The sequence below is a fragment of the Octopus bimaculoides genome, chromosome 18 (assembly GCF_046866305.1).
Source record: "Octopus bimaculoides isolate indiv1 chromosome 18, ASM4686630v1, whole genome shotgun sequence".
Lineage (NCBI taxonomy): Eukaryota > Metazoa > Mollusca > Cephalopoda > Octopoda > Octopodidae > Octopus > Octopus bimaculoides.
In genome coordinates, this window is record NC_142945.1 from 17,649,017 (window position 1) to 17,668,252 (window position 19,236).

Here is a 19,236-nt window from a genome sequence, read left to right on the forward strand (position 1 = left end):
GCCAAAATGTTTAATAACAGTCATCTGGTTATTCAACAGTTCCATTTTGTGCTTTGTAAGTTGAATAGATGTGAAATAAGCATCCAAGATGTTTTGTCCCACACAGAAACAGCAGGAGCTACTTAAAGATATTCCAACCTCTTCTGGTGGCAGTGACTAAAACCATCACAGTGTTGAAAACACCTTCCATATCTTCTGCAAGTATTCACCTAGCAGGGCAATGAGGATTGAATTGTCCTTTGCTTTGTTCTTACTATATCACTTAGGTATTGGATTTTCAGCCTTTAGTTTTTGTATTTCAAGAATTTTTGCCTCTCAAGTTCATTATGTGCATTTTTTGGTTATGTATGCTTCTGTTGATCCATAGAAGAAAAACTGTACTAAGTAACATAGAGTAGTTAGATGAAGATAGTGAACTTTTTTATTCTAATGTGAGGTTGTTTAATTATTAATAATAATGAAATAGATTAAATAATCAAAGCCACTTTCTAATTTAGAGTTCACTTCCTACTGAAAAAAGGGAGGTTCAAATAATGGCTTTGAATAATGAAATCAGCAACAAAAGAAGCACACAAATTGTTGTGATGATGGTAGAAAAAAAACTGACGGAAAGGCTTCAGTGTTGAAATGAAGAGTAAAATTTGAGAATAAATGATTCAAGGTTTCCCTCTCTCTGCATGAAAAAAAATTTAATGCCTTATTTTCATGCCTCTGGATCCTTTATTCTCAAAACTTCTACTTTTCAATCTTAGTCAACGTACAATCTTGTACATTTACTTAGTGTTTCTTTCATTACTACTTTAACATGCACATGTTTTGCTGATGAGATCATAATAAGACTGAAAATAGATTAACACTAAATTATTACTTTAGTACGGTGTAGCCTATTATTGTAACTGTGGTGTAGCTTGTGAGAAAGCCTCTAACACTTAGAATAAAATACATATATTAGGCAGTTTCACTTGCCAATTTCCCAGCTGTTCTAGTTTTTTCGCTTTTTTAAAATGTATGTGAAGAATGACAGTCAGTGTTTTCCACAGTTGGTATCATCAATGTATGATTTCAGAATTTATCTGAAGATTGTTTAGAGAAGTTACACTTGTTACTATGAGCTGATAGGCTTGATATTTAGAATCTTTCAGAAAGTGCTGATGGATAATTGTTTTTAGTGCATTGAAATGTTACTGAATAAGAGCAATTGAACAATAAAAAGACCATTACGTGTGTGTGTGTGTGTAGTTAGGAGCAGGAGATATTTCGTTTTTGCTAGGTGTTGGAGATATCATGTGAATAGCTTAAAAAAGAAACCAATTGTAATTTATGAACACATTGTTTGGCTTCAATACCATCAGTCCATTAATTTATCAAGAAGAAAATGTTTGTTGAACTCTGTTGTTGAAGGAATTGGGCAGGTTAGTGAGGATATATTAAATGTTGCTGAAGATGAAATAAGATGGAAAAGTGACAGCTTCAGTAGCAGAACTGCTACAAAAACACTCCATTCAATAAAAAAAAAAAGGAAAATTGGAGGATCCACTAAAATCAGTTAAGAGGCACTTAACTACTCATGCAATGTTATAACTATAGCTGAGGAAATACAGGCATATATGAGTTTGTGTTCAAATCAATATGATATAGCTTTGTTAATAGTACTAATGGATAAGAAGCAGTGACAGTATGAATTTGATATATGGGGTTTGAGGAGGCAGCAGTGTTTGTAATAGTTAGTAGGAATTGTATTTTACTGGAATATACAGTGCATGGGTTAATGAGTAGTGAGAAGACATGAGTATCTTTCAGTAGATTGGTTTTACTTACTGGTTTTTGAGGATGAGTCAGACTGTCTTTGGCCAGTAAAATTAATGCCATTAATGTTCCTATTGAATCATTGCATGTCAACACCTGTAGGAAAAACATGGGCAAGAAGGGAATTCTAGAGGGTTGATATTCTGGGAAGGACAAACTAATAACAATTAGTGCAAAACCTGGAGGGGTTGGATTAGACAAAGAAAGTTAGGGTGGGTCAGAATGTCTGAGTGGAGGTTGTATGAGCCCAGTAGGCTCCAGCAAGCAGCAGCCAATATAGTAAAAGTAGAAAAGGCAGAGAGAGGAGACAGAGTACCTGTGAGCTAGAGGCTGGAACATGTCTGAGTGGCCTTATGCAAGTTAGTTGGATAATCCCATTTTGGATGCAGCCTAAGATGTCTGTATGTGCAGCAGTAGCAGCTCTGTCTCAGGTGTGAGAGCGATAATCCATTGACCTCACCTAAGCTTTGTACAGAATCAATAATTATTAGAAGTTGAAGTATCTTTTAACCTCAAAGAGAAGGATTAATTGTTGGAATGTGGTTTTACCTTTGTTAAGGATTTGTTTTTGACTGGTAAGGTCCTTGGTGATACTGAAACATAACATTTCAAGTGATTGTCAGAGGTTCCAGTTGTGAGTTGTTTATGACTAAGTGGAATGTAGTAAATATGATAATAATTTCTTAATGAGTAGCATTTCTTTTCTTGGACAAGATTGTCATATTCTTAGAGTTCTAATGTTAGAAGGAAAAGAGAGAAGATAACATGACAAGTGGTTGGATTAAAAGATTTACTGTAAAGAAAAGTTGTTTAACTTCAATTAAACTCTAATTGAGAAGACCTATAATCAAATTTTCCAGCTATGACCATCCCATTTATGTTTCAGTCATAATGCATTGAAGATTACATTATCCAATACATATTTTTTAAAGATGGTATGATGTGATTTTAGAGATTTGGTTGCTATTTTTAGTATGTCAAAAGACTACATGCAGATCTCCTCTTCTAACAATATACAGGATATTCTTTTACTAAAAAGAAAATTGTAAATGAAATCAGTGAGCCATTTTAAATGTGAGTGCAGTGCTCCATGAAATGTATTTGTATCTTAACTTCTTAGAGCACTACAGATACTGAAAGTTGTAGTGTTTATTTACTTGCAATGAAATCTTGTTTCTAATATGCTTTGTCAATGTATGTGTGAGGTTACTAAATAAGCTTGCTGAAGGTAGTCTTATCAACTGAGTAAATAAGAAGTTTCTGGTAAGTTGCTCACCAAGAAACGAGTCTATGTAGTTTTTTTTTTATGGTAAACATTACCAATGAGTCAGATCATTTAACTTCATAAGCAGCTTCTATGGAGCTGTATGTGTACAGATAAAATTTGACACTTATGCTAGCACGGATGAAAATCAAAGTGCTTTTATATAAATTTCCTGTGAATGTATTTTACATCTGATAGCCAGAAATATCAACTGAGATATAGCACAGTTCAAACAAAATATTTGGCTACAGTGTTTGCATTGAAAATTTTAAATATTATTCCAATTATGTACAATTATTTTAGTATGTCAGTGTAAATTTGTATAAACATAATTTTGACTGTAAGTAGTTCTATGTATATCTTATATCATGTTGGAAGATTTGAATGTGACATTTAGACCTGAGGCTATAGTTTGGTGATTCTGTTAAGACTATTAGCCATAAGTAGAAACTATATGAACTTAAAAGTATCAAAAGATATGCATATATTTAAGTTTATATAAAATGTATTTACAATAAATCTTTCATAACCTATATACATATTTATATTTATGTGATTGAAATTTTTTTACTTTAGATTTTCGAAGATTTTAGAATCAAGTCTTCTGTGGTTCTTTGGCCATATATCAGAACTAGATAACATGATGCTATTTGAATTTTCTTTTTATATCTGCATATTGTCATTTCAAAATAAAGATGATCCTCTATTGATTATACTATCTGCCTCAAGAAAGGTTAGAGAAAAAATCCAATAATGAGCCTCTTATTGATTTATATATGTTATTAAAGAAAAATTAGTTTAATCTTGTTTACATTTTCAGTTAATTAGATTTGAAACTAAGATTGCACTGATGATCATGATTCCTGTTTTACCCTACTTCTATGTGATTCTTATATGAATTCAGTGGCAATCATTAACCATTTATTCACACAGCTTTCTCGGTGACTGCAGAATGTGATTTCACCAAAACATTTTCATCGATCAATCAACATTTATTCATTTTATGTTTTAACTATTTTTATTGATATATTTGCTGATCATTGGCAACTAAACATACATGTGTATATATATATATATATATATATATGCCATTTGTTTTCTTTCATAAAATATCTAAAGAAACAATCTAGTTTGTATGCTGTTGGGATATGTTCCAGATTAGGGTAACATATTTGTTCTTACTAAGATATTTCTTTAAACCAATTTATCACCCCTGATTTGGCACCACACAATTCTCTAGCTATTAAAGAAATTCATGTGAACTGAACATATTGATCTATATCATATCAGGTTGAGTGTTTCTCAGGGGTCTTGCATTGTATTTGATAGTAATTCAGGGTGAGGGGTTGGTAAGCTGTCAAGGGATTACATACACACACACACTTGTGTGTGTTACACAAGCAAAAGAGATAGAACTCAATGCATAGAATACATATATCTTATTTATAGCCATGAAGCTACATCAGTGAATCAAGAGCCTAGAGTTTCAACTCAAGTGCCAGAGTACTTGAGTCATGGATGTAGTTTCATGACTGCAAAGAAAAAGTATGTTACATCTGTTGATTAGAAATACAAACAAGGAAAGAAGTACTCAGTATTGTAGATTTTGTGTTAAGTTGATGTTTCATTCTGTAGATGCTTGGATTTTCACGTTTGCTCAACCTCTCTCTCTCTCTCTCTCTTTGTGAATCTCCCAAAAGAGTCAAGTACTTGTATTGATATAATTGACTACATTCTTGAATGGCTACAATACAATAACTGAAATTCATACAAGATATATACTATATACATGTATACATACTTGCACATGTGTGCATCTCTGCATTGCAGAGACATCCAGCTGAAGTTGGAAAAGGAAAGTAAATTGTAAATCTATACATGGCACTTCAACCTTATTACAGATGAGAAATGGTGGTGTTCATGGCTTTCTATGTATTAAGTTTCTTATAAAATGACAGTGACTATGTTATAGATTTACCCTTGCAGCTGATGCCTTCTATTGTTAAGTTGTTTTTCTTTTTTTTTTCTTTTCCTACTCATTAAAATAGAAAGCACATAATTAAAGCTAAGTAGCTAGCAATAATGGAAGATTTGAAAGGCCCTTGAACTGGGATTGCAAGTGATTAAACAAAACAAAACAAACAAACAAATAAATAACATAAAAAAAGACAACTAAACCAATACTATTTTTCAAATCATTCATTTTTCTCCTTTAAAACAATTTTCAAAGAATGGATCTAAAAATTTTGAGAAAAAAAAATTACTCATGTTTTAATGGGTTCATTTTTAGATTAATTATCAAGTTTTATTACTCTGCAGTGTGCAAATTTTGTTATGAACTATAATAATTGAAACTACCCTATCAACTTTGTATATTATATTTCATGTTCTATTTCTAATATACTCTAAAGCTGTCTTTCAAAGTGATAGTTCAGGAATGTGAAAAGGTAGAAAGCAATTAACCAAGATGTCAGATGTTTCATATTCTGTCATTGGCACTATATTTTTCCATAATTAAGACCTTTAATTCTCAATAGTTAAGTTCAACTTGCTCTACGTAAATACTGCCAATGACGTAACCCACTGCTGTCGTTAGTGGAAGCAGTGTAGGACTGACAAGTGATTTGTTAATCATAGTGCCAACCAATGTCAGAAAGGGAAAATAGATTGTAAAAATGACATGACACATCAGTCTTAGAATGGATAGGAAATGATCACTTCTAGATCTCTCATTTATTTAATGCTACAGATGCTGAAAATTATCAGCACTGGTTTTGTGGATCACTAGGATTCAGGAAACAATTTTGCTTCATCTTTCAAATGCATAGTCTCTTAACTAATAGCTTTCCTCTTCAAATTCTTTGGTTCCTTGTATCTTTTCCAAAGAGGTGAAAAATGATGTATCTCAAACTTTGTTGTTGTTAATCAAAATGGGAAATACTATTCTTGACTGAAGTAACCATCTCAATAACCTGGTTTGAACCCAGTAGCATACAACTGTAGCAGCTTTGACAAAGGTCGTTTGTTTTACTATTGTGTTGCTAAATCTAAATATCCTGTTAGCCAAGAGACTAGTTTTTATTATTTTATTATATTTTCCTGTTTACATTTTGTCCTGTTTGTGTTTATTTTGATTTTTGGGTTTTTTTACACTCAACATGCAGAAATCAACAACCACCTAATCAGAGTAGGATCAATATTTACACATACACACACACATGCATACATTACTCTTTTAATTTTTTCATCAGCTTGTATTATTTGAATATGTTTTCGATACTTCACTAGTGTTTTACAATTGTGCAAATGTATGACAAGCTTCTTTTTATTAAGTTCATTTGGAAGCTGTCATGCTTGTTTATGTTAGATAAACAGACTAAGGCTATAAGAAAAATATTCATTTAAAATTCTTTCACATTTATCATTACTACAGTTCATGTTTATCCAAGTGAATCAGACTTTACCTTGGTTTCACAAAGCCATTTGTGTTATACTTTTATTTGTTGCTAATATCATTGTAACAGCTTGCTCTATATTTAAATAATTCAATACATATGTATGAATGTTTGTATACTCTACAAATATTTGTCATTAGATGTATTTTTTGTCTTATTTTACTTAATGATTTTTAACTTTTTCAATAAATATTTTATGAACATTTTCTTAAAACATTTCAGTCAATTTGAACTATTTTCCTTATAATAGCATAATAACTTTCACTAAAGTTCAGCAAGGGCAGATAAAGTAGTTTCTAATAATCTCATTTTACTATTCTGTCTTATTTCTTTGTAGTTTTCAGTTGCAGGATAATTTGTCTCCAACAATAAATAATTTAATAAGCTATTTTGAGAATAGAAATGACCCTTGCAGGAAAATGTCAAAAGTAAAGCAAAATAACTTTTAAATATTTTTCAATCAGATCAACTGAGTCTTCTGATTGAAATCTTTCTTCTTTAATTATTATTCCTTTCATTCGTATTCTAGAGATTTCTTTTAAGTGCTTTGCTTGTCCACACTGCTGGAATGTTTTTACAAAGACCAAAGTTTTAGTAAGTAGGAAGGTGAACACATCACACACCCCTTCAGGTAGGTGGCCCTCGATCTGTAGAAACAGTGTAGGTAGAAACTCCATAAGCTATGGATACATAAGAGGTGCAGCAACATCAAAGGAAGATTAACCAGGAAGATGGCTTTCGTTTGCGGCAGATGCACAGGGGCAATAAACACCAGAGATGCTCATAAACAGATTCCATCACATGCCAGGGGAAGAAACTAGAAGTAGTTGATAGTTTCCGCTACCTAGGTGACCAAGTCTGTAGTGGGGGTGGATGCTCAGAGTGTTACCACTAGAATAAGAATAGCCTGGGCAAAGTTCAGAAAGCTTCTATCCCTACTGGTGACAAAGGGTCTCTTGCTCAGAGTGAAAGGTAGATTGTACAATGCACGTGTGCAAATTGCCATGCTTCACGGCAGTGAAACATGGGCCGTGACTGCTGAAGACATGCATAGGCTTGAAAGAAATGAAGCTAGCATGATCTGCTAGATGTGTAATGTCAGTGTGCACTCATGACAGAGTGTAAGCGCCCTGAGAGAAATGTTGGACATAAGAAGCATTGGATGTGGCATGCAAGAGAGACTTTTGCATTGGTATGGTCATGTACTATGGATGGATGAGGAGAGCTATGTGAAGAAGTGTCACTCCCAAACGGAAGGAATCTGAGGTAGAGGGAGACCCAGGAAGACATGGGATGAGGTGGTGAAGCATGACCTTTGAACTTTGGGCCTCACAGAGGCAATGACAGAAGACCAAGACCTCTCAAGATATGCTGTGACTGAGAAGACCCTGCAAATAAAGTGAGTTCACAGCTGTAACTTACACCAGTGTCATATAACCAGCCCACTCAAAAGTACCTTGGATCGTAGGGCAACATGCTGTGCTTGAGGAACCCTATTGAGTCAAGTACATCAAAATCAAATCAAATCACAATCAAATGGAAATTGTAGTCATGGTCCTCGTGCTGGTGGCACGTAAAAAGCACCATCCAATCTTGGTCGATGCCAGCCCCCTCTGGCCCCTGTGCCAGTGGCACGTAAAAAAGCACCCACTACACTCTTGGAGTGGTTGGCGTTAGGAAGGGCATCCAGCTGTAGAAACACTGTCAGATCAGACTGGAGCCTGATACAGCCTCCTGGCTTCCCAGATCCCAGTCGAACAGTCCAACCGATACCAGCATGGAAAATGGATGTTAAATGATGATGATGATCATGCATTTAGATAGGTTAAATGATGATTTCATGAAAATCAGGGCAAGGCTAGCATTTGGTTTAATTTTTTTTTTTAAATGTGCTACTTTACAAGGAAGATATTAGTTTACTCTTAATTCTTAAACCTTCATCTTGATCTAAACTGTATAGTGACAGTCTTCATGTTGATATGAGCTTCATTCATATCTACAGTATAGTGTCTGCCAATGTCTATATTCTGTCTTTCCATCTGTGAGGACCAACATTCTCAAGTTTGATATATAAACTACTTTCTATATCCTTCTTAGTTCATCCCTACCAACCTATGTTACTTTTCAACACAAAAGGTTGTTCACTTTTGAGTAGATATCTTTGAGCTGTTCAGTCATTGACCAATGTATGCAAGCAAAATGATTAAATGAATGCAGTCTCATCTAGTTCCATTCATCATAAGTGAAGGTGATAAATATATAATTTTTTAATTAAAACATTTGACGTCAAACACTATTAATCTTTCTTTTATATGTTTATTATTTTTATTTCTCTTTTTGTTAACTTTTTGCTTAATTATTCCAAATCTTAATAGTTTAATGAAATATTAAATTTTCATTAACCTGATAAAATGGATAAGTGTGAGAAAATGAAAAATATTTCTTTTAATTTCCATTAATCATTTGAAATGTTTTGAAAGTAGTCACTTAAAATTATAAACACATTTTTTTAAAGCCTATGCTTCATTTTATTTCACTCTATTATAATATATTCACTGCTGTTTTTATTTATTTATTTATTTGTACATTTTAAAGATAAGTTTAAGCTGCCAATAAACACTTTAATGTCACACTTTTATCTCCAACTAATGATTTTTTTTTTTCGCAAACCATGCATTATCTAAGAAAGAAGAAAGGAAGACAATTTTTATGGTTTTTAGTCATAATAAAGCAACAAAAAGTAAAGTTGCCTCATCAATATTAAGGACCTATTAGCATTTTCTTTCTGACTGAATCAAAGGTAGATTAGTTTCATTCTGAATTTATTAATGTTCATGAATACTGTAATCCTAGAGAGCAAGGAAGATCTGGCAAGATTCTGTAGTTTACCCAAGGTGACTACATGATTACCTCTGTCTAGTGTCAGGAAGATATTCACTGCTTCGTTGCAATTGGTAAAAATTTCAATATTTACCTTATGATATGAATTTCAAATCAACCGTATTGAACTGTGATCACAACCTTGATCAAATAATTGGCAATAAAAAAAAATACTAGGTCCATACTGATTAACTGTGTTACTACTTCATAAAAAAAAGAAACACCTTTCTTGCCTTCTCATAGTTCCGTTTCTCTTTAGCCTTAATTACTGATTCCGCATTTGTACTTGAAATAAGGTTTGTAGATTGTACACTATTTGTTTTTGATCACCCCCACCACAGAATTACATATTTTTGTGCAATGCTTATGAACACAAACCTACTTACTTAATTCCTCTTGAAAAATCTAAACCAATGCGTTATACAAGCAGAATAAACTATTAGTGCATCAATATGAATTTAAACTATTAAATGGCCTACCAAATTTGAGTACATCACACTACTGAACTGTAACCTCTACTTTTTCTAGTTTAAAGTTAAAAATATATTTTATTCTTATGTATTTTATAACTTTAAATTTTGATTAACCCATTACCTACCAGTGATCTCATATGAGATCACTTAAAAATTACAAATTTTGTAATTATCTGTCAATATTTACACATATCTAACCTTTTTGCTATATCTACTAAGTATATTTCTCTGATATTTAAATGAGGTTTGCTAATTTTTCACCCAATATCTCGCTTATTTCTATTTAAAATGTTATTTTGATCATCCCAGCATGTTTCTAAGGCTGTTTTATGCTAGAAATCAAAGTTTCATAAAAAAAATTCCAGTTAATAGAATTATGGGAGGTAATGGGTTAAATTCTATTCAATTTAAGCAGTGTCTCTTTTTCATGCCCATGCTTTTATTATGTACTGAAGAATTTCTTCATTATTAGCATATATCAGTAATGTAAATCACATTTAAATAATATGTGGCTAACCATACACCACCAGTGGACTAACAGAACTAACAATTGCCATTAGATGAACCCACTGCACACAGTATTTCATAGCTCTGGGAATGAAGTGTATACATTAGTCCAGTAGTTTGCAAATTTGTTTCAATGCAGAACATATGATTTTCCAAAGATCATGGAACTTGTACCTCTCTTTTATGTACAACTTCTGTCATCTCAATTTAATTATGATATTAATTAAATGAAGCACAAATTATTTTTGAGAGAGAATATATTCATAGAAAAAGAAACAACTTACTCTGAAAATGGCAAAGCATACTTGTTTTAAAAATCAAATTTCTATTCTTTTTTAAGACTTATGGAACCCCAGAATTTTTCCATGGAACTCACTTTGAGAAAACATGCATAAGTTGTTAGATGCCTAAGGGCTACTACCTACATGTATTCATTTTAACTGATTTATTGTATATACATGTGTGTGAGTGGGTGTTTTTTCTAATATGAAAATGTTGGTCAAAATTGTGGGATGATTTTGACTCTTTTACTCTTTTACTTGTTTCAGTCATTTGACTGTGGCCATGCTGGAGCACCGCCTTTTGCTGAATTTTTGAATTGAATTTCTGACTTTATACAATAATATAGTAGTTTTTTATTACCCAATCCCAAATGAAAGTATTAGGTGTCTGTATGAGTTCATATTAATTGTATGATCCCATATGGAGTGTATCTGTAAGTGAAAATTGTGCAGGAATTTTTTTTGTTTTTTAATGGGATTTGTTTTTTATGCTTTTTCTTTAGCCTCCTTCTTCATGACTTCAGATCCTAGCTATCAATTTTGCTTATAAGTAGAAAACAAATGTTATGAAAGATGTATTTTATTTACATTTATAGAATTACTCATAATGGCATTTGTTTTTCTCTATGGGCTTTTGGAAATTTTTGTATTTACATCTTATTGTACTGCAATAATGCTTTAATGGAACATATACATTTAGTACATTGTAAAATTGAGCAATGACGCATCCTTTGTGTTGAGTGTTATTACATGTAAAGTTATAAAATTCTATAGTTATGGCTACTATAACTATTGTTTTACACACACATGTGTATATAGACATCTTAATTGACATTTTTTTTCGCAGGTTACATAATCCAATATTGTATGAAATAACTTGACTGCCCCAGATAACATTGAGGAATTACCAGCACCATTGTAAGGTAAACTATTTGATTGTGTTTTATAATGATTTTGTGTAAGAGAAGAAACATTTGGTTCATTAGATTTTCCCTTCCCTCAATACTTTAACATTATATTAAAGGGATGGTGCATGCTGTTTCATGCTTTACTCGAGTCTTTAGAATTCTCTTGTCTAACATTGCAGTAAAAAAAAAAAAGAAAATCTTTTTTTTTTTTCAAAATCATTCCTATAGGAATAGATTATGATTTATTTTAGTATCTTAAATCCAACTGATTTGTTCATATATTCAAATTTTTAAATTTTCATTTTACTTTATATCCCACAATAGAAATAGATAAAAAGATGAGCTTAATGCTACTTTTCAAAGATATAGCAAGGATACAGTATTGTTCTTAAAAAATGTTATGTAGAATCACTGACTTTTAAACATTCAGATTTAGCCAGATACAAGTGGCATGTGAGTTTTCAGTGGATTTTCTACCAACATTGTCTTGATAAATAAACATACTAAATCTCTTTTTTTTTTTCCTTTTTTTTTTTTTGTTATACATATATCATCTCTTAGTGAGTGGGGAGGGGATCTTTTAAATGCCTTCAAGATTGGTGGAATGGAAGAAGATATTTTCAAACTAGACACCTGGCCTAAATGCTTGCATCAGAATAACCCCCCCCCCCCACTTTTGAGGGACTCGAGTATATCATAGCTGGAAAAAACTACAAGACATCCAGTATGTTGGTCTAACAATTTTACCAGTTCATTTCCCTTGATTGATACTTTATCAATCGTGAAAGGATGAAAGCCAAAGTTGATCTCTACAAGATTTGAACTCTGAACACAATAATCATTTTGTTGATACAGTTACAGTTCTGCTACCATGTTAAACTATATGGCACTGCTTGTATGTTACATATTACCGATTTTGACACTGATCTAGTCAAGAAGACAATCCACTTAATTTACCTGATAAGATTTGCAATTTTTCATTCATCATCATTGTCTTAACAACCATTTGCCACACTGGTGTGTTGTAGTCCCAGAGTTGCAAACTGGTCTAGAATTCCAAGAATTCTTTTCAGCTGTTTTTTCCGAACACATTAAACTGATTGATGCTGTAATCTGAGATGCTTTGGTAGTAAAGCATAGAACTTGACACCAATAGATATAATGCATTTTTGCCTGTATTATGAACCATAGAAGTTGGTGGACACTCTGATGATATAAATGCCCATTTAGATCTCATTGTTCAGTAAATCATTGATTAAGGATAATCAAGTACACATTTTGGAAAATATAATATATTCTCCTTTTCTTCCTTTCCTGTTTCTTACTTTCTCTCCCTTTTCTTACTTTCTCACGCCTTTCTTTCTCACCTCCCACTTCTTACTTTTTTTTTTTCTCAATTATTACTTTCTCACTCATTTCTTCTTTCTCTCTTGCATCTTTCTTTCTTGCTCTTGCACCTCTTTTTCTAATTTTTTTCCTTTTCTTTCTCTTGCTTTTTCCTTTTATTTTCTCTCTAGTTTATTTCCTTCCTTCCTTTCTCTTTCTCTCTCTCTCTCTCTCTAGCATTATCTCTCTCCTCTCTGTCTGGCTTGCTCTCTCTCCTCTTTCTCCAGCTTTCTCTTCTTTCTCCAGCCTTCTCTCTCTCCTTTCTCCTCTTTCTCCATCTTTCTCTCTCCTTCTTCTTCCTCCAATTTTCTCTTTCCTCCTTCTCTTCCTCTCTACTCTCTCTCCAGTTTTCCCTCTCCCCTCTTTCTCCAGCTTTCTGTCATTTTTTTTCTCTAGTTTTCTCTTTCTCTCTTCTTTCTCTAGTTTTCTCTAGTTTTCTCTTTCTCTCTTCTTTCTCTAGTTTTCTCTCTCCTCTCTAACTTCTCTCTCTCACTCTTGCTAGAATTTGTTATTTTGAATTCTAATTTTTATATTATTGATCATATAAATTATTTTTCTGTTACAAGTTTTGCTATATTTATTGTCAACCAGACATCACAGTAATTCTTCTATGTGCATCTTTCTAGAAGTTTTTCTGTTAGGCATCTTTCTGTGCTTGTATTAATCTTCTTGAAGTCATTATGGCAATCTTTGGTTTGATTACGTTAACATGATGCAGAAACTTTCAAAAATTGAACAGACAAAAATAATTTTATGTGAATGAGTGATAATTATTTTAAAAAAAGAATGACAAAACAACTTCTTTACTCACTGAATTATATGTTGAAAGTATGATTTAAGTAACCAGCTAGTCACATGACCTAACTACATGTACATACATAGGCATTCCCATTTCATCCTTATTACATGTAATATTTGTTGATGTTGCAGTTGGTTACTATGCAGAGAAATGGTGTGACCAGCTGCTGTACACCTAATGCAACAATATAATTTCCATGTATTAAAACTGATAGATACTGGCTGCTGTAAATATGGTTATATAATTTCTGGCATTGTAATCATGCCATTGACCGAGTTAGTACATAGAATATAAATCAGAAGTGTATATAACTCTGCAATCATTTATACTTTGACTGGTTTTAGTCAATCATATTGACACCCCCCCCCCACCCCAATTATGTAATCCAGTATATATTTTATCAATATCAATCAAATAGCTGCTACCATTTGATATAAAGGGCTGTGCCAATTTGCACTGGTATACACACACACACACACACACACACACACACACTCACTCTCTCTCTCTCTCTCTCTCTCTCTCTCTCTCTCTCTCTCTCTCTCTCTCTCTCTCTCTCTCTCTCTCTCTCTCTCTCTCTCTCTCATTAACATGATGAGCTGCTGCACAATTTCTGTCTATCAAGATACTTACCCAATGTGACGTACAGTAAATGCAAACCTGGAATCCTATGATTGTGAAGCAAACTTCCTTCTTTACCAGCTGGTGACACTTGTGCTTTGTGTATGTTTTTAAATGGTTATCATGACTCTACTATGAATCAATCACTTACATTTAAATTAATATTAATTTTAGCATTAATTTAAAAGTTTACAAAACAAAATTTTGATGGCAAGTTTGAAGAATTTGTTAGAATTCAGTATAGTGTAAGTTGAACTATTAGCATGCTATGAGAGGAAACTTTATTTTTGTTCATTACTAAATTGGTTCTTGCTAAAAGTATTCTCTACTAGGTTTCTCAGTTTAATGCTAAAATCAGCAATAGTAGCATTTGATGACAGTCTCTAGTTGTTATTGTATGAAGAGATTTTACTTCATACACAATTAGTGCATGTTGAAATGAATACTGGACTCAGCTCTATTACTGATAGCAAAAATATTAAATTTTACCTTTCACAAAGAGCTTTTTCAAGTTGGAGATCAAAAACTGCCTAATAAATCTGTTGCACAACTCTTCACATTTATGGCTTTATTTACCACTCTTTCTGTTTGCAAAGAGATATAATTTTCATTTGAAACACTTCATTTTTCACATATATATATCAACTGTAGTTTTATATTATCATCTGCCGTGTATACTGAGTTGCAATAAGTTCATCTTGTACTATTTATTGTTGCTCTTTTACAAGAACATTAGTCACTATACGAATGTTTTAAGTCTGTTATGCATGTAAACTAGCTCACTGCAGATAAAATCAAAGCGTATTGCACTAGAAAGAGAATCATAATTGCTAAAACTGTTCTTTTACTCTGTCTCCACTCTTTTTTTTTGTTTTTGTTTTTTTATCTTCAGAGCTACATGTCACTTCAAACTTACAAAACTTGTACTAACTTCTAGAAATTACAAATATAATTATACCTCTCATATATCAACCAGGATCTATATGCAGTGATTAAGTTACTGGAAATATATTTAATGTTGGGAGCATAAAAAAGCTAACTGGATGCAACCAGCATTAAATGTTAACACCAACTTCACAATTGTTTTTCATGTGGATTGCTACTCTGTGTAGCCTCTCTGCAATATTTCAGTGAACAATGAAGAGATTACAAATATACAGGGTTTTTATAAAGTCCTTGTGTAATTCAAAGTTTTTATAATGTTAGATCTTAATATGATAAAATTAATCTGTACAGAACATTTTGAAGTTAAATGCATCTATAGTATTTCTGTCAATCAAAAAAATTGTTAGAAATATTTATTAATTTTCATAAAAAAAACTTCAATAAGTGCTTCAGCCTTGATTTATATGGATGTGAAAAGACTATTGTTTATTTAAGCCTTGTTTTGTAGATGGTATGCAGGATAGGGTAACTACAGTGATTCAAGTCAGCTGCAAAATATATTTTTAGAACTTCTGAATTGCATCAGAGTTTATATATATAATGATTGTGGACATATTATAACCCTTTAGCATTTAAACTGGCCATATCCAGCCCAAATATTCAACTGGTTTTATGTTCAAACCAATCAGATCTGGCCTCTCACGCCTACTCTAAAATATCATTTTAAAAATAAACAATCACATTGGCAAAACCTCAAAGCTATGAGATAAAGCATAATTAATTCATAACAATATGAATAAATAGATATTACAGTTGACAGAGTAATCTGAATGTTAAAGAGTTAAAATGAACATTCTTAAGAACAAATCTATTTGAAGATGTTGTAAATTCTTTCATTTATCCTTTTCACAGGTTAATTTTATCCTTTATAGAACTAGTGCTATACAAACAGAAAATTGCACAAGGTTTTTATAAAGACTTTCTCTAGAAACATGTCACCAAGATCATAATTAATAACATGCTTTGTTAGGAATTTTAAAATTCTATAAAGAAAAAATTATTTTTTGTATTATATCCTGCCAAATATTTTGCTGACAGAAGTAAAAAATGGGTAGTGTTCTGAATTAGTATATATATAGTGTTTTCATGACTGTTGTAGCATTCCTCTTGTTTCTTTATATCTCGGGTGTGAAATAGTTCTACAAACTGTCATTGATATTTTGTTACAATTCCACCACTGATTTCCTGACACTGCTTCCAAGTCCCTCCCAGATTATCATTCATTTCTATACCCAGTTACTATAATTATTATTCATTTGTTCATTTTAGATCAGCTACTTAGACATACATTATGAAGCACTACAGACTTGTTATAAATTTAAAATGTAAATTAAATAACTGATTAAATGAAGTAGGCGCATAAGAGTCAATTGTTTAAATGATATAAATTGTTTTGTTTTTAATTTCTTTTTATCATTGCTAACATTCTTCTTAAGCCATTGCTAATTTTAAAATGTTAACAAAATAATGTAAAAGTCATACAAAGTCAATTTTTAGAGTAAACATCTGATTGCATCATATGCATAATAATACCATATGTGACCATCTACTAAAGCAGCTTAGTATTCACAGGCATTTCAAAGACCTTGTAATTTTATCTGAACTAAAAGAATTACTAGGTCAAAGCTTTCCAGAAAATATATAGGCCACCATAAATCTAATTTCTTCATGTTACCGTCTGTAAACGAGTGCAGGTTACAATTGTCATCATATCAAGATTTTCACTTATACCTTCACTCTTGAAGTAAGCTGCTGATTTAAAAGACTTTTTTTTTTTCCAGTAAAAGGTCAAATTTATTTTTAACTATGTTGAAACAGTTTGTATCAATTATATTTTAAAATTTGAGCTTTCTTTTGAAAACAACTTATCTTGAAACAAACTAAAATTTTACTGTTAAAAATAAAAATTATCAAATACGATCCCAATTTTTATACATAACTTTACTTCTATTTACATCAACTATTTCTGCAGTAGTTATTTGCTGATATGGTTTTTAGGATAAGATTTTTGTTTATTTGTTGTTTTTTTGATATAGTACTAAAATCATTAATGATTTAGTATAATGGTTTCCTGATAGTTTGGTACTAAATGCAACAATTTAAAACACCATTGCTTAAATTATATTCTAGTCTTAAATAGCTTCCTGATACTTGCATTAATATATTTTCCCTTTATTTTTAGCTCTGTAGAATCTGCAATAGATTCCCAATAATTATCACACTATCTTTGACAACCTTTATAGCATACTCTCTGATTATTGATTCTCCACTATCTTATATGGTTCTCTGACTGCTAAATTGATATATTCCTTCTCTGGATATTAATAATTAAAGTTACTCTGATTTATATCATTATCTTTATATATCTGCTTTTTCCATACTAGCATGCACTTATTGAAGCAATCTTCTGTGGTCAGATACTCTTCTTGAAATCAACCTTTTGTTTTTTCAAGTAAGGTATTTTTATTTCACAAAACTGAAATTGCTGAGCTACAGGATATGCATTTACAAAAATCATGAACAAGTGTGCCATTGTTCAAACTATTAGTGTGAAGATATGTAGAAACACACAAACAAATGGTAAAGCTGGTGTCCCGGCATGGTCACATGCTGGACAGTATCTGTAACAATTCTTTACTTAATCATATTAACCCCAGTACCTATTTTAGTCAGGAACTTATTTTATCCATCTTTATTAGTTGAACCATTAAGTGATGGGACTTGAAGTAACACAATGAGTACCAACTTTTAGACAAGTGTAAACATTTATACACTGCACAGATGTGTGTATGTAATGTAACATGCTTCTGCAGTTTCTGCACTATTCCCATGTAGCAAATTTCACTCACAAGGCATTGGTTGATATAAGGTATGACACTTCTCAAAGTGCCACTCAGTGGGTTGGAACTCAAAACCACATGGCTGCAAAGCAAACTTCATTACTACACCACCATTACATGTAAATATGTATTAAATAAATCAGACACTAAACCAAAATAAAACTTCAATATCGATAGTAACTGTAAGCATGTTGAAAGTTAAAAGAAGCTTTGATTTTGGAGAAACATTTCCAAGTTTTGGAGTAAGCTGTAAGAACTGTACACATTAAAATAACTCATAATTTATAAATAATTTCATGTAGAAATTCTTTTATCTTTCACACATTTCTGTTTCTCTTCTTTCCCTGATTCCACATGTCCTTGTTTCTATCCCTCTCTCTTTTCCCTTCATACAAGCTTTTGAACCAAAAACGTATCATGTTAGATCTTTATCAGCCTTTAAGGATCCAGAAGTATGCTTGCATTATATGATATCCGTGTTTATTTTTTGTTTTTCTATTTGTGATATTTGTTGGTTTCAAGTTTTTTTTCTGACTGTTCCAAATATGAAAAATGTCTATTTTGGCTTTAGTAATATACACAGCTCTCAGCTAGTATAGTTGTTAAATGTGGCATTTTTAAAACCCATTTGTTTGATCAGCCTTTAAAGACTAAATCAAAAGTAAATGATGTCTTTATTTTTATTATGTATACTTAAAAACATATATTCTTATTGTGTTTAACATTTTTTTACTACACTAAGTTTTAGACTACCAGTTGCAGTTTTAAGTCTTTTGTGGATAATATTCTTTTCTTCATCATTAAGTAGGTATAGCTGACTGAATCAATGTTTGCTGGCCCTAATTGTATCATCTGTGCTAGTAACTCCTTCAACTTATTGGTCATTGGTTAATATCTAGTCACTGATCAAGACCTTTAGTTTTTATTAACCCAATCAGCTTAGTAGTAATTAGTGATAACAGTATAAATCAGTAGTGTTGATATTGCATTAGTAATGTGTTTTCCTTTAGCCTGCAATTTTGAATTTAAATCCTCATTACCCCAGAGTACTAGAAACCATTTTAGTGTGTT

General features: G+C 31.9%; 1 protein-coding gene across 4 annotated transcripts in view; it reads left to right on the plus strand.

Moving 5' to 3' along the window:
* Positions 1 to 19,236, plus strand: part of LOC106873750 (sodium- and chloride-dependent GABA transporter 1) — a 227,901-nt gene that overhangs the window by 125,157 nt on the left and 83,508 nt on the right. For 3 of the 4 annotated variants that reach the window (XM_089365878.1, XM_089365880.1, XM_089365879.1), the window contains one exon: positions 11,514 to 11,589. The exons of the other annotated variant lie outside the window; for it this stretch is intronic. The gene's annotated coding sequence lies outside the window, so the exon portion shown is untranslated. The remainder of the gene's footprint in view (positions 1 to 11,513; positions 11,590 to 19,236) is intronic. 4 annotated transcript variants of the gene reach the window in all.